A 15,036-nucleotide genomic window follows, 5' to 3' on the forward strand; every position below is an offset into this window, starting at 1 on the left:
TCAGGATCATTATGAGTAAAATGAGGGACATGGATTAAACCCCCAAGGTCCTTATCAGTACAAATTCTATGAATCTTGTAATTATTTCCATTTTTTTATTATTTATGAAGGGCACTTGTTTTGGGAAAAATGCAGGTCTACATGCTTCTGAACCACTTTTTAATAGCACTGGTTCTCCCAAGGTAGGGAAAAACAATATTTATTCCCCATAATCTTTGAACATTTCAAATGCTCTGATAATAACATGTTTCCATACCTAAATTCCATTTTAACTAGTGGCTTTACATTGACATATTCTCCCTTTTCTCTTCATTCAATTGTTTTCTGATGATAAAATCAATACATTGTCATTTAAAATAATAGCTTACAAAACACACACCTGAGAGCCTAAGAAAAAAGTAATTACCTTTAATCTTGCTATCCCAGAGAAATATTACTAAAATTATTCCTCCAGACCCAACTGCAAGTGTGTATTCATGGGTGGTGTGATATATATTTTACAGTATTAGATGGATTATGCTTCCAATGATACTTTATGGTATACCTTAATCATATATAAATATTGTGAAAATATTTCCATGTTTAATAAAGACAGAATCTATGCCATTTTAACTGCTATACATTAATCCACTATGTATTGTTGCAAAATTTAACTGTAATTTTTGTAATTATAAGGTTCTTTGAAATAAATATCCTTTAATTTTAAAGACTTGTCTGATTACTTCCTTGCATACAATATTTTTAAGATTTGTACATTTCATTTTTTGTTGTTGTTTATGAGAGTAGATATATAAATGCATTTAAATCTGTATCAAATCATATGCAGATACCTTTCTGATCCCAGGATTCACCTGGTAACTCCCACTTCCCAAGTCTCTGTTGCTTGGATGATCAGCCTTCACAACCCCCACACCTGTCCTTGCCATTCTCAGGAGCTGGAGCATGTCTCTGACCTCAGTGTTACTCCAGCAGTGTGGCTGTCTGCCCTGGATATGAATTCTATCTCTTTTTCCTTTCTGTTTGCACAAATACTGCTTGTATAACCTTCTACTCCTCTGGTTATGTATCTTTTCAATTCCCAGAAAACTATTTGGGATAATGTTATTTATGATCATGTGAATTGTGTTGCTTTTTATTTGTTCTATCCTCTTGGAAATCAAATCTATTTGGTTTATATTATTAATGCCTGAATTTTATACATTTTATTTATGGGTTTATATTATATTTATATGTAAAACTATTATGGCTGATCCTTTAATCCCTTGATTTTAGACTTAGTCTATATGCACTTAAAGGATTAATATAATAAGTCAGTGACATGAGTAGGATCAAGTAAATCCTTTCATATGATATTGACTACTAGGTTTAAGCAAAAAGCATGCATTTCTATAGTTTTCAAAATGTGTAAGGAAAGAAAATGTAAATAGGGTTTCCTGGTGCTCAGGGAATTCTACAGTTTCTTAAGTGCATTTTAATTTCATTGAATCTTTCATCTTTTCTAAATAAAAATAATTATTTTTACCTTTTCTGACAAAGAAATCTCATAAAAAATACAGAAGTTATAATGACCTTTTCTAATATAGCAATAGCATATTTTGTTCTAGGGTAAAATGTAATATAGGGTCTATATTCTGACTATGCCCTTGTACTGAACCTAGCCAAGATTAGCAATGTGTACCCTTGCCAGAACTTGAAAGAATAAAAACCCAGAACAGATATACAGTATAGAAACTTTACAAAGACAGAAAGACAGCCCATGCTAAACCATAACCTTGGGACCAAGTTCAGAAACCTCAGAAAAACAGAAGAGAAAGAGCAAATATTTAAAATTAAGTAGAATAATTCCTTTTGAGTCATCTAGAAAACTTTGGAGAGGAGGACAGAAGGGAGTATAGTGAGAAACCCATATAAATGTAATTAAGGGCAGTGTAGGGGAAGGAGAAAAGATTTCATTCATGTCTGCATCCTGGGAGCTGAAGGAAAAGGATAAAGAGAGAAATGAGCAGGATAAAAATTTAACAAAAAGGCTAAGAAAAGGAAATCAGGAGACAGATTTGAACCACAAAGCTTGCATGGTTTATGACCAGTGTTAGACATGGTGCTGTTCTTCACAGATGTCCAGGTAATGGTTAAATTGTGCATAACTATCGCTTCTCGGCCTTTTGGCTAAGATCAAGTGTAAATTGTGCATAACTAATTCAACTGGTTGAGCCAAGTTGCTTAGATACTGCTGGTGTAGCTAATCTGGTGTAGCATGTTCACATATGTGTGCACATGTACACACACACACACACACACACACAGCCCAACACCATTGTCTTGTTAAGTATGAGGTCACTTTCCTATTTCTCATTCAGGACAGGGAAATTGGTTGTTGAAAACAAAACAGCAGAGAATTGAGAAACAGTGATGAAGCAGATGACATAGTGTTTATTTCTATGAATCACTAGATTAAAGAGATTAAGTTCAGAAGATAATAGAAGTATGTTTATGAAAAATATGATCATGAAATTCTGAGAGAATGTTGGAAACACCAAAAATTGCTTCCATGAGGGTCTCTGTGAGGAACTGCAGTCTCTGTGGCAAAATAGGACATTATTTCTCCATTGCATTGATCCCAGTAGCTCCCATATTTCTGGAGAACTTGATGTTAGCAAGAGATAGCAGTCCAGGACATAAAGATATAAAGTGTGCCATTTTCAGCAAGGAACACAATAAGTTTCCTTCTGACAGCTTTTCTGGTGACTTAGCTTATTTGGAAGGAGAGGCCAGATCAGAAGAGGTAGACTTAGCAGAAATTTTTATATGATAATTTCATCCGATCCAACCATATAAGGGACACATTTTCCAGGGGAATTTCTTGATAAAATCAGGTGTACATTTAAGGGTAATATACTTTTCCTGAGGAGTGTCTGGGTATGGAGCCATTGAAGTGTGGGCATAAATTTAAATAAATCCTAATTATAGGCACCACATAGGCAGGTCTGGTGGTTTGGGGTTTTATAGAAAAGTATATCAAAGGGAAGCCAGAGGTTCTTTGGGCATTGGCAGATTTATTTATGATTCTGGAGAAGCCCCCATTAGGGTGTTTCTTGGTGGTCTGATTCACTGTGAACCCCTCCAATTGACTTTGTATGGAAAATACCTGTGAGTCCAAATCAGCCAGACCCTCCAGTTTCAAACACCAAATTAGAATAGTAAAATAGGCCAATACTTTTTCATAAATTTATGAGATAGTTTCAGAAAACAAAGTCAAAATCAGCCAACAAAAACTTTCCCAGGTCATTAAAAACTTAGACCGTGGAGCCCCCCAAATAGACTTGTTATCTATGTCTGATGAGATAGGGCAGCATTCGCTCACATCATCTGGAACAAACAATTTCCCCTCAACTGGCATTTGGAACATAACTGGAGAGAACCCATGTTAAATTTAGAGTAAAGGAAGGAAGGTTGCTGTTTTGTTTGTTAAGACATTAATTTGTCTGCAACATATGAGAAATTATGCACCAGAGGCAGGGTCTGGAAGTGCAGAATGAGACGGAACGATAGGAAGAGCCATCGATTCTTCAACATGAAGGTGATGATGAATCTTGATTCAATCTTTAAGATAGATAGCCTTTCCTTGAGAATACCTATGTCTGGGTGTTTGTATCCGACTGTGTTTCGTCTGACAGTTATCCACAACAGGAGACAACATCAGCATACCAAGGTTGTCTGGGAGTGAGGAGAGTTATAAGAGCCCTGAAGCCTATCCTAAACCCTGGATTTCCAGATCATCCAGTTCATCCACTTTCCATTCTTTCCCTCAAACTATGGGTTGAACATCCTTAATCCAAAAACTCTGAAACCTGATATTCACCAAAGTCGGAAAATTTTTGAGTACCAGTATGATGCCACATGTGGAAATTTCCACAATTGACTGCATATGTTGGTCACGGTCAAAATTTGTCTTCCATTCTTATACTCTAGAAAAGTCATCTCAATATGTAATTCCAGGTCTACTTCTCCCCACTCAATATTGTGATAACCTGTGATTATCCCCAAATTGCCATTAATTATATTATATATTAAATCCTAATGTTAGAAGTTAATGATGCTAATTCAGTAGTTTTAAGCAGATTTTGTACCTGAGAGGCAAGTTGTAGAGAAGATCAACCAGGAGGAAACGGGTGTCAGAGTATAAATGTGCACCCCACTCCATAGCAGGGGGAAATAGCTTCTCTTCTGATCAAATGCTCTACAGCAAGCTGATCTAGTCCAGGAAAGGGGCAGGTGTAGTCCAGACAAGAAAAGCCAGATTCTATCATTTGATAGATAGGGACTATCTAATCAACAGGTATTGGGATTAGAAAAAAATGGTTTTATAAATTTAAATCTTTATCTTGTTACAAATAATTTGTAGGAGGTACATGCATATATATGTAGGTAATCAATCCAACAAGGTATTTATTTGGAATAAGTATTTCACGGCACTTGGAATACTCTCGTGAAATCTTTATTAAAGAGAAAGTATTTCGACACATAAATACATTAAATACATAAGTAACAAAGCTAGACCTCAACTGTCTCATTTACAGTGATACCAATGCTTGCTGTATTTTTCACATCAGCAGTATTTTGGTGATAGATCTGAGTAGCCTCATAACAAGGGGTTGACATAGTAGATCTCAAAATGAGTGTAGATAACCCAGTTACAGTAACCTCTGGATTTTCCTTCTGTGTGGTTTAGAATTGTAAAGTTCACCCCTAAAGCCAGATGCTTCCAGCACAGAGCAGCCACAACAGTCATCTAAACCCTCCATTTTCTTCATCTGGTGGAACCCAAAATGGTTATCATTTATCATTCTTAGCCAATGTCAGCATGCAAAATTATGGATTTTGTAAGAAAAAAAATGGCAACTAAGCATTTGCTTATTGAGAAAATGCCATATTTTGAGGCCTTTGGACTTTAGACACATACTCCTATAAATGAGTTTATGATCTTTATATTTATTATTTTTTTCCCAGAAAACGTCATGTAATTCTTTTTCTCTCCCCTTACACCGATAAAAGTGCTAGACTCAAGTCTACACAAGTTCTCAGTCGATCTCAAATTTTACAGAGCCTTGTAATAGAATTTAATCTGTAGATATCAGATTGGGATTCCTTTCAAACTTCTATGGAAAATAGAGCACTCAATTACTCCCAGTTGCCAAGGAAACAACATGAGTCCATAAGACCACTGAGCATGGGGCTAGTGTGGTCAAGGCTGGCCACTCTAGTGAGGCATATAGTTTCAGAAACCTATGCTCAAACATTCAAGTAATTTTATTTCCCACTTCAAGTAAAATATTTCCCTTTGATAAAACTAAATGAAATAAAATCTAGAGTAATTTGAATAAAGGAAACAATGATCTTCTTTAGCATTCCTGATTTTAATGGTATGAAGTCCAGTGTATGAAGATTTTTATTTAGACATGAACATTTTAGCTTGGTGAGTCAAGCAGATATGAATAAAATACAACATCATTGCTCTTTGCTCACAATGGGAATCTACAGTAAATTGAAAAAATAATTAAGGAAGTCTTCTGAATAAACCTCCTCATTTCTATTTTGAATTCTGCCTGGGGATGGCCACATAATCAGGCATATTTTGGTACCAGATTTCCATTATGCCTTTCCTTTTTGAAACTCTAAATAAAATAGATCTTCTATTCTGTATGAAAAGAGGTGGCTGTTTCTCCCTCCCACATTCTCCCTTCCCCCCTACTCCCTCCCTGTCCCTCTGCTACCATACCTAAGCACTATAGTCATGGAGTCATGGGTTGAGACATTTCCCTGTTGCCAACACATTTCTTAAAAGACAACGGAGGCTTGTCTCCCTGGCAACATGACTAGTGAAAACTTCTCATATGATTTACCTATCCCAGAGACAGGTAATAGGCAAATTCCACATTTGACAGTGTCATCTGTTTTAAAAGGAAACTTTCTAAGTCTTATCTGACACCAAGACTCCATCTGAAGCCTACCTTGGCAAATTCTAAATGATGTTTGGGTTAGTGAAGGATACAAGAGAACATTAGATGCAAATATTCTTCTGCATCTTATTGAGTCATGGCGGGTATTAGACCACACAGACATAAATATTTATGTTTACAGATGTTTGGATTTAAAATGAAAATGTTCTTTTCCTTTCTGTTTGTGAAGTTTGCTCTTCCTTTCAGGCCATATGTTACCTTCTTAAAGCCTATTCCTGCTGTGCCTCCACTGGCACCTACCCCATGTCAACACAATTTTCTATAATTACAGGTTTCATTTCCCTTAGAATATGTATACCACAGTGTTTGGTTATATATGTCTTTGTTTTCCAATAATGTATTCTCCACCAGACTGTGATCTTCAGGCTCTCAAAAAATATGTGGTGAATGAAGGAGACGCCAACTACAATTTTTTTTTTATTTAAGTATAATAAAAAGAGTAAAAGTACATGCTCATTTTTAATCTTTAATTTTGTGTTTAATAATAACATATATATTTTTGTAACCTAAATAATATTTGATCATAATTACATGGAAAACATATAAAAAGTCATTAATATATAAAGGCTTGAAAGCATGCTCCATACATAACCTCCCACCTTAAAACCTGAAATAGGTGTTAAGCAATGGTCAGCACAGATAACGCAAATGCAGAGCACATGAGTGATAACTATAAATGAAAGATGGACTGCCCAACTGGGTGATAAACACACAAAAGGCATGAGGTTTTCATCCTCAGGAGGACTTAAATTGATCACCCATCAGTGAAACTCACTCTGATCTCCCATGTCCAAGATAGATCTGCAAAACCTTAGGATGATCCTTGTGTTTCATCTACAGATCAAGATCCTGAACTTCTCTGCATGTCTTTGATTAGTGTATTGGAAGAGTCCCAGTCTTACCCGACAACATCTGCATGTGTGTATATATTTCTTTTTTGTTGTTGTTATGCAACTTCCCCACCTGTTGTCACTACCCAAGCAGAAGATATTCAAAAAAGGAAAGGGAAAGGGTGAAAGAGAGAAAGAGAGAAGGGAAGAGAAAAGGAAAATATGGAAGGAAGAGAGGGAGGGAGGAAGTAGGAGGAGAGGGAGGGGAGGGGAGGAAAGGGGAGACAGTTACCTAGCCACTGTGAAGGAAGCTCCTAGTTACTCAAGTGTATATGAAATGAATAAGCAACAGGGGAACAAATGGTAGACAATTACATTTTCCAGCTATCCCTAGTGTAGGCCAGAAAGATCAGCCAATAAGACTAAAATGCTTGGTCTGGGGTTGTAGATCAGTGGTAGAGTGCTTGCCTTGCACACGTGAGGCCCTGGGTTTCAATCCTCAGCCCAACATAAAAATATATAAATAAAGGTATTGTGTCCATCTACAAGTAAAAAAAAAAATTAAAAAAAGACTAAAATACTGAGTGCTTCTAGGACTTGCCCATCTTTACTTTATACTCTTACTGGTGTTACATGGAGATATCTGGGAAAATACAACTTGTACACAATCTTTTGGAGCCCAGCCCAGACTCCTGACACAGCTCATTGGAAAGGGTCAGGGACTCCTAAAGTGCCGGCTCTGCAGGTGAACTGAAGGTGGGGGTGGGCTGGGTGTTGGTTGCAGAGCTGTCTTTGTGGTTCCCCACCATAGGTGTTCAAGTCATGCAAGTCATGTGGTCATGGGATATGCTAGTGCAGACCCTTGTGTCTCATCAAGGTTAGTTATGATACACTAGCTGTGGTGAGTGGCTGCAGTGTGTGCAGCAGGCAGGAATTAAATAGGAAACAAAACAAGGGGCTATTCTTCCTACCGTTCACAAGTAACCATAAAGTTTTTATTTCATTTCTCTAACTCCCTTCCTTTAGGCTATACATTCCTAAATAACATAATAGGACTCCCTTTAATAGTATTTAGGAATTTCCTCTTTTCAATTCCAATGAAAATCCTATATATCCTAACTTTATACTCCACAAATATTAATGATCAATTAATTTATAAAACTCCCATATTTATGCATTCACTACTAAAAATGTCAGTTTTATCAACTTTTTGTTAGATCTTAAGATATCTGCTTTACAGGGTATTTTATTAAATCAGCATTTCACTTTTCCACTTGTGGTGCAGCAAAAATAAAAGTATTTAGGAAACGTCCATATTGCCGCAAATGCACATACAAACATGTTATAATGACTTACAGAACTCTGGAACTTCTTGGAATAAGCCTTGCCTTGGGCCACAAGAGAAACTCAAGCCTAATTATATGCTTGCTCACTCTATTTAAAAGCTTTAAATGCCCCAAACTTCAAATATTTGCTTGGATCTGGGAAGACTCTATAAAGAGCCAAAGTGCTTTCTATATAAATAGTCAAAAACCAATGGGAGCCCCTTAAACAGCTGCTCTGCGTAGTTAGTCAGGAATCTGGTAACAGGAGAACAATAGCTCTAGCACTGAATTTTTATTTAACCCACTTCACTGCTTAGTAATAATTTCACCCCAAATATTATAGCATATTAATATTGCAAGAAAAATTTGTGATATTCTGTCCAAATACTTTTTTTTCTACTATTGAACTATTTAGGGACAGAAAGTAGGTAATATACTGGCAGACCCATAGATATTTACACCACAGAGCCATGGATTTTATGATTCTTTGCCCAAAATCTGACCAGTGCCATAAAATTCCCTATAATTACAGGAGCTACTAGGAGCTACTGAGTAAATGGGCAGGAGGGCTAAAGAGAAGTTTGATACTCCCGTGTGCTTTGGGCTATCTTAAATTCAGCACAGAAGGTCTGGATTCTGGAAAAACCCTCAGTCCTAGACAAAACAGCATAGATATTAACTTAAAACTAGAGTAAGTAACTCCATTGACAGAGGGATTCAAGGTTTTCTAGGTAGCTCTTTGCTCTCCTGTAGAATCAGGAAGAAAGCTATTTTTAGGTTCTGGTTCCATGAGGAGCATAAGGTGATGGCTTTCAGAAGTGGATTCCTACTGCTTCTCAGCCTTTTGGTTAAGTCTAAGTGCAGAAGACGTTTCCTTAGTCCAGCTATGTCTGTCCCAGTAATTCAGTATTAAAAGAAGGAAGAAAGATTTGCCAATGGAAGAATGTGAGCAGTAACCATATGGAACATTATGTTGATGAAATGGAAGCATCCATTCCAACACCAGGGAATTACAGACAGAATAATTACCTCTTAAAAGTGTCCCTCGCCTAAAACTGTGTCTGCATGTTGTGCTTCATACAAAGGAGAATGAGACTTATTAATGGGATAAGTTGCTAATCGTCCAACTTTAAGAGATTATACTTGATTACTTAGGTGGAATCAATGCAATCACAAGTGTCCTTAGAGAAGGAAGAGGAAGAAAGAAAGGTCAGAACCAGAGAGAAAGCCTTGTGAAAAAGACTCTACCTGCCACTGGTGGTTTGGGAAATGGAAGGAGCCACTAGCCAAGGAATGAGGCAGAACTCAAGAAACTGGAAAAAAAAAAAAACAAGAAAAACAATTTCTTAGAAATCCTTCACAAAGACATGGCCTTAATAACACTTTACTTTAGCACAATGAGACCTCTTCTGGGCTTCTGGGCTTTAGAAATATAAAATAACTAATCTGTGTTGTTTTAAACCACTAAGTTTGTGATAATTTGTTACAGCAGCAATAGAAAGCTAATACACTACTTCAGAGAAAAAATAACAGAAGAAATCAAATTAAAATCTTCAAATCACATGGATTATTAAAGGAATTTAAAACACACAGTAGAAAGCAAGGGGAAAGAGATGAAATAAATTAACAAAGTTAAGATAGAACCCAAGTAAAGCACTTCAATTCTGGGTATGCATGTTCATATATCCTGTCCCTCTCTCTAACAGATCAGCCTCACCTCAGTCTATGGTTAAAAGAGTGTTGAGATTTGAAGAAACTGTTCATGGATTTAAGGTCCCCTGGACCAATAGTACACCTTACCAAGACATGGGAATGAATATGCCCAGCCACAGGTAAATGTCACCAATCTGTCTGATGAATAGCCAAGGAGGTTATTTGTGTTTCCTGGGTAGAAGGCATATGGGATCATAAAGGCATCAGCAATGGGTGGCCAAATTAAGACCTCATGCATATTGAGTGCTATGTGTATTCAAGGTACCCTGAATAGTTAATGTTTCTTGTGTATTTTATGTACCATGAATATTTAGTGCTCAGGTATTTCATGTATAATTCATATAACTCATGAATATTAATCACCTCTTGGTCTCTCTGTTCTGTCTACTATCTGCTTTCCTTACTGCTTACCACATGACTACTTATTAGTTACTTAAAACATCTCATAAACTTCATCCAGCTCATGTTTTCTTATCTTCCATGGTAGAATTACATACTCTCAAACAGTAGAATTAATGTGTGTCTTGTGTTCATCCCATGAAGAGGATGAACAAAACTTAAGAGATGTTTTAAGGCAAATCCAATGCAATGACATCCTGAGCATGTGCTTCAGGTTTTATCATCATGCCCATGTCTGTCACTCCTCTATATTCCTGAAAGAGCAACTCATAGGGAAACCATTGTTTTAAAGAAAAACACTTTTTTCTTTTCCAAATATAAAAGTTTACCTAATTTCTACCCCCATAAAACTCAAATATCAGAGAGATAGCCCTGGTCTCTTTAATCACTGGAAGTATGTTCTTATATTATTCAGCATAAAAAAACACACTCTGAACATCATTTCTTGTCCTTTGAGAGAAAATAAGGAACAGAAGAAAGGAACAAGAGGAATTTCAGGAGTGAGGATAGTTGTCACCTCTTGTCCCTGAATATCTCTATGACAACAGGCCATTTACTGTGACATCTTGAGTGCTCATCTTCCTCATGGGTAATATTATGAAGTCAGACTTGAGAATTTACATGACCACATCTGATTATATAAACTAGCTGCCATCACCTAGGCCTGCCCCTGGGTTCACCTAAATGTCAGAAGTTTCAGCCTATGACATGGCTTTTTCTGAGAGCCTTACAAATTCTGAAATAAAATTCATAACAAAAACAGGTCTCATCATCACATCTAACATTTAGCATATATAAAAAGAACAGAAAAAAATTAAACACTTTGCCTTTCCACCACTGACACATGGTTAATTTAACCTCTTTGATTTATAAGATCATGATGTGGATCATAGTGCAAATAGCTAGCAGATCTTCTAAAATCTAAAACAGAAAATTAAGGAACAAAATATGGCCACAGATTAGCCCAAAGCTACAATATAGAGACAAAGAGCAAAAGGTCCTCAATAGTCAGCAACCAACCTTTCCAAATAAATGGATATTGCCTTTTCTCTGACTCAGGGCAGTTATTCCAAAGCTTTGGTTTTGGCTGTGTTTGTCCTTGCTATTAGACCATTCTCTCTCATAGCTCCCAAGGTACATTTTAAAAACAATCCCTGTTGCCCTGATCTGCTCACTGACCTTTATTGAAATAACTGGACCAAGTTCTTATTTAAATTACTCTTCTTAAAATAAGACACCCACTTACTTTTGTTCTTCTTTAATCATATTTTATAATTTTTCAATCTTTTCCATTTTTATTTTTTGTTTATTTATTTTTTTTCTTTTCTCTAAATATGATTCTTAAAGAAGTAAAGGCCAGAAAGGGATTAATGGCCTGGTGAGGATCTGAGTAGACAAAGTCAATGAGCAGACACTCAAAGTGCTACAGATTGCCACAGATGTGCATAGCACCTGCTCCCAGGCTGGGCTAGTCACAGACTGAGTGTGACTCAGAGACCATGCCTGATAGCATCAGAATTTGTGCCTTTGCCCAATTCAGAGCTCAGAGCTTAACCTGTTACTCAAAAAAATTGAATACACTAAATCCATTTATATCTCAACTTACAAAATTTTCTTATAAACCAATCCATTGCCTGACTCCTTAACCTTCTCAGAAAGGCAGAAAAGGGGAAAAAAATCCAAACGCTGTGTACAAAAATGAAAAAAAATAAATAAAATGCAAAACAATGCTACCTCCAATATACCTTATTTCCAATTACATCTCCCATATCCAGTCCAATATGTCTCTTCTTTTATTCCTGACACCCTCCACAATGATTTTAAAACATAGACAAAAAGAAGTTGCACAAGGATTTTTCCTTATATAAAGGAAATTCTTTAAATAAAATACATTTTTCTGCTTTGATAGAAACTTTACACTTTGACCAAAATGGTATCATTAGCATTTGCCTCTTTCAAAAATCAGCACAAGCTGAAAATTCCCAGCTCTTGCCTTTCAAGAGACGTTTCTAACTTGTATATTTCTCACTCCACCTCCGCATTATCTTCCAGTTTTAAATTTTCAGCAGTAGAAATATGGATGTGACATCAGAAATACACAGGGATGCACACATAGGCAGCCGTGTAGTTATACATACAGTTGAATATAAGCCCGTGTCTTGCGTATTTTTGTATTTGGTGATGGTTGCTTGCACCAGGGTAAAGGTTTTTGATGCTTCTGATATTTCTGTCTTAGAACTGCAAAGTTAAAAATGAGCAAACACCACAAATTCGCCTTGCCTTTTAAGATTTTCCTGGCGTAAGATCAAAGGAAAGAGGAAGAAAAGCCCAAGATAAGGCTTAAAACTATGAAGCTTGCACAAAAGCATGGGAATTGAAAACTCTGTTTGTAGTTGAAATAACTCTGACAACAACTGCTGCATCCATAGAAACAAGGCCCGGGGTCTAGTTTGATTTTCAGGAATGAAAGAGAGGAACAGATGTTTCAGGTACTGAAAATGTATTTAGAATCTAAACTCCTAGACTTCCTGAGAACTGGCCTTTAAAAAACCTACATGGCCACACATGTATTTGAAGTCAGTAAACAAAAGCTGCAGGAGGGGGCAAGTCCACAGACCCTGTCTACTGGCATCGCTTTTGCAATAAAGAGAAAAGAGGAAAATTACTTAAGTTAATATATAAATCACATACACTTAGAGAGAAGTGTGAATTCCAGCTCTTTTAAAGCAAGTGTAAACAGAAAATCTTTTTTTTTTTCCCAGAGAGGTTGCTTCATAAACCAAACATGATCATACCCAGCACTGCCAGGCACCAGGACTATGTCATTTCACAGATGTCTCCTCAGTAATTTAGCCTGGTAAGGCTGCTCTTTTCCACTCCACCAGAACAATGCTCTGTACTGACCATCTGACCCAGTGTCTGAGAAAAACTGTTACTACTTGAAAGTCATAAAGTAACTATGTTTCACCTAAAATCGGTTTTTTTTTCCATGAATAGCTTTTACTACATACTTTCTGATGCACTTTTGAGAATTTGTAATATGAGTCTATAACTAATGGCTGAATATATGAGGCTTTAAGTGCAAACCGAATTAACACAACTCAGATTTGTCTGTGTACATAGTACACTTGAGATCTTGTGAGGCCTTTCCTTTGTTCTCTTTTGGTTTTATGGGGTCATACCTTTAATACCGGACACAAGAATTAGCTTACCTTTGAAAATACACCAACCCAGGATGGTTGATCATTTACAAAAGAAACAGTGTCCCACATTATTGCAAGTCTTTGAAGCAATGGATTTAGTTTACTAAGACCAATTTAAGGCAACATATATTGAAAAAGCAATTCAAGTAGCGAATGCTTTTCCCAATTCATTGGTAGTCATGTCAGATACAAGATTTCTTAAAAGAAAAAAGAAATGTTTCTATAGATTGAGCTCACAGTGACATTAGTTCTAATAAGTGCTGCCTTCAAGTTTGTGGAAGCAAGAAGATCTAGCTACAAATGTTTAAAAAGTATGTATCAATTATCTATATATTATAAATATAAATCAGAAATCAGAAAAAAACTCAGCAAGTGTCTGAGGGAAATTGCTTATAAAGAGATACCCATAAGTAAAAGATATGTGTGTGTGTGTGTGTGTGTGTGTGTGTGTGGAGAGAGAGAGAGAGAGAGAGAGAGAGAGAGAGAGAGAGAGAGAGGTTTTTATATAAGCAAGCTGTTGTCAATTGGAAAACATAAACAAGGACTGTGAATCATTTTTTTTAGCATAAACATTCAGATCTTCCACCTCCAGACCTCAGTTCCAAGTTAAAATGGGAAATCCCAAAGCTCCCTGGCCATGATTCTTCCCAGCCCCTGATGACTAGAAGCACATAGAAGGGAACAACGTGGGTCTTGGAAGAGCTTTCTGAGCAGCTGTGTCATGGGAGAAGGAGCTACTTGCTTTTCTAACCAGTGTCTTGGAATTGACTTTTGAATATCAAATTTAGGTTTTCCTTTACTTTCTGGTTTGCAGATTGTTTTTACCCAAACTAGGGAACAATTAGCTAGAGCAACTAAAAGAGAGAGGATCTGACATCCTTTATGAGGTGTTGTGACTTTTTACAAAGGAACTTGATCCCTTGAGTTACCCTTGACTTGCTTATTGTTGACAAAGCAGGAAAATCTCCACAGATGGTGAAAACAGTCTGAATGTGTGACTGAGGGCAGACAAGCTGATGAACAGGATTATTTGTGTGCCTCAGACTTCCAAATCATGGATCTGCTTCATCTTGGAGTGGCTGGGTCAATTTTGTTACCCGTCTTCTTGTACCCAGCTACCAAACTCTCCACACCAGGTAGAATTCCTCTTCTTCTCATTTACCCATGCAGATGACTTTCAATGTCAACATGCTGGGTGTCCTGCCTTGAAAATAAATTTGCACAGTACTGGGGTAATTTCCCTTTGGGCATTTTTCAGTGCCACTTCACACATGTCTTAGTTATCCTTCTTTTGACACCATGTTAGGCAAGTGGAGATATGACTATAGACTTAAAATCTGATATAAGCATAAACAGACACATTCATAAATATACAGATCAAAATCAGTTCTTGAATAATTTTCATAATTTATAAAATTTTGTTATAGACAATGGATGAGACAGGAGCTCTCTCAAAATGTATTATCATGAAAAATTGTCTCTTTTATAACAAATATAAACACAAATATTTGTATAAGAAATTTCTACCTGGAAACTGCTAGAAGAATAT

General features: G+C 36.5%; 1 long non-coding RNA gene across 1 annotated transcript; it reads left to right on the plus strand.

Moving 5' to 3' along the window:
* Positions 1-6,854: 6,854 nt before the first annotated feature.
* On the plus strand, positions 6,855-13,600 carry LOC131423707 (uncharacterized). Its single transcript, XR_009225612.1, has 3 exons — positions 6,855-6,935; positions 9,879-10,004; positions 13,047-13,600. It is a non-coding gene; the product is annotated as an uncharacterized LOC131423707 (long non-coding RNA).
* The last annotated feature ends 1,436 nt before the right edge of the window (positions 13,601-15,036 follow it).

Source organism: Marmota monax, unplaced genomic scaffold (genome assembly GCF_021218885.2).
Source record: "Marmota monax isolate L192 unplaced genomic scaffold, Marmota_monax_Labrador192_F-V1.1 WCK01_AAM20220418_F8-fsc00022, whole genome shotgun sequence".
In the NCBI taxonomy this organism is placed as follows: Eukaryota; Metazoa; Chordata; class Mammalia; order Rodentia; family Sciuridae; genus Marmota; species Marmota monax.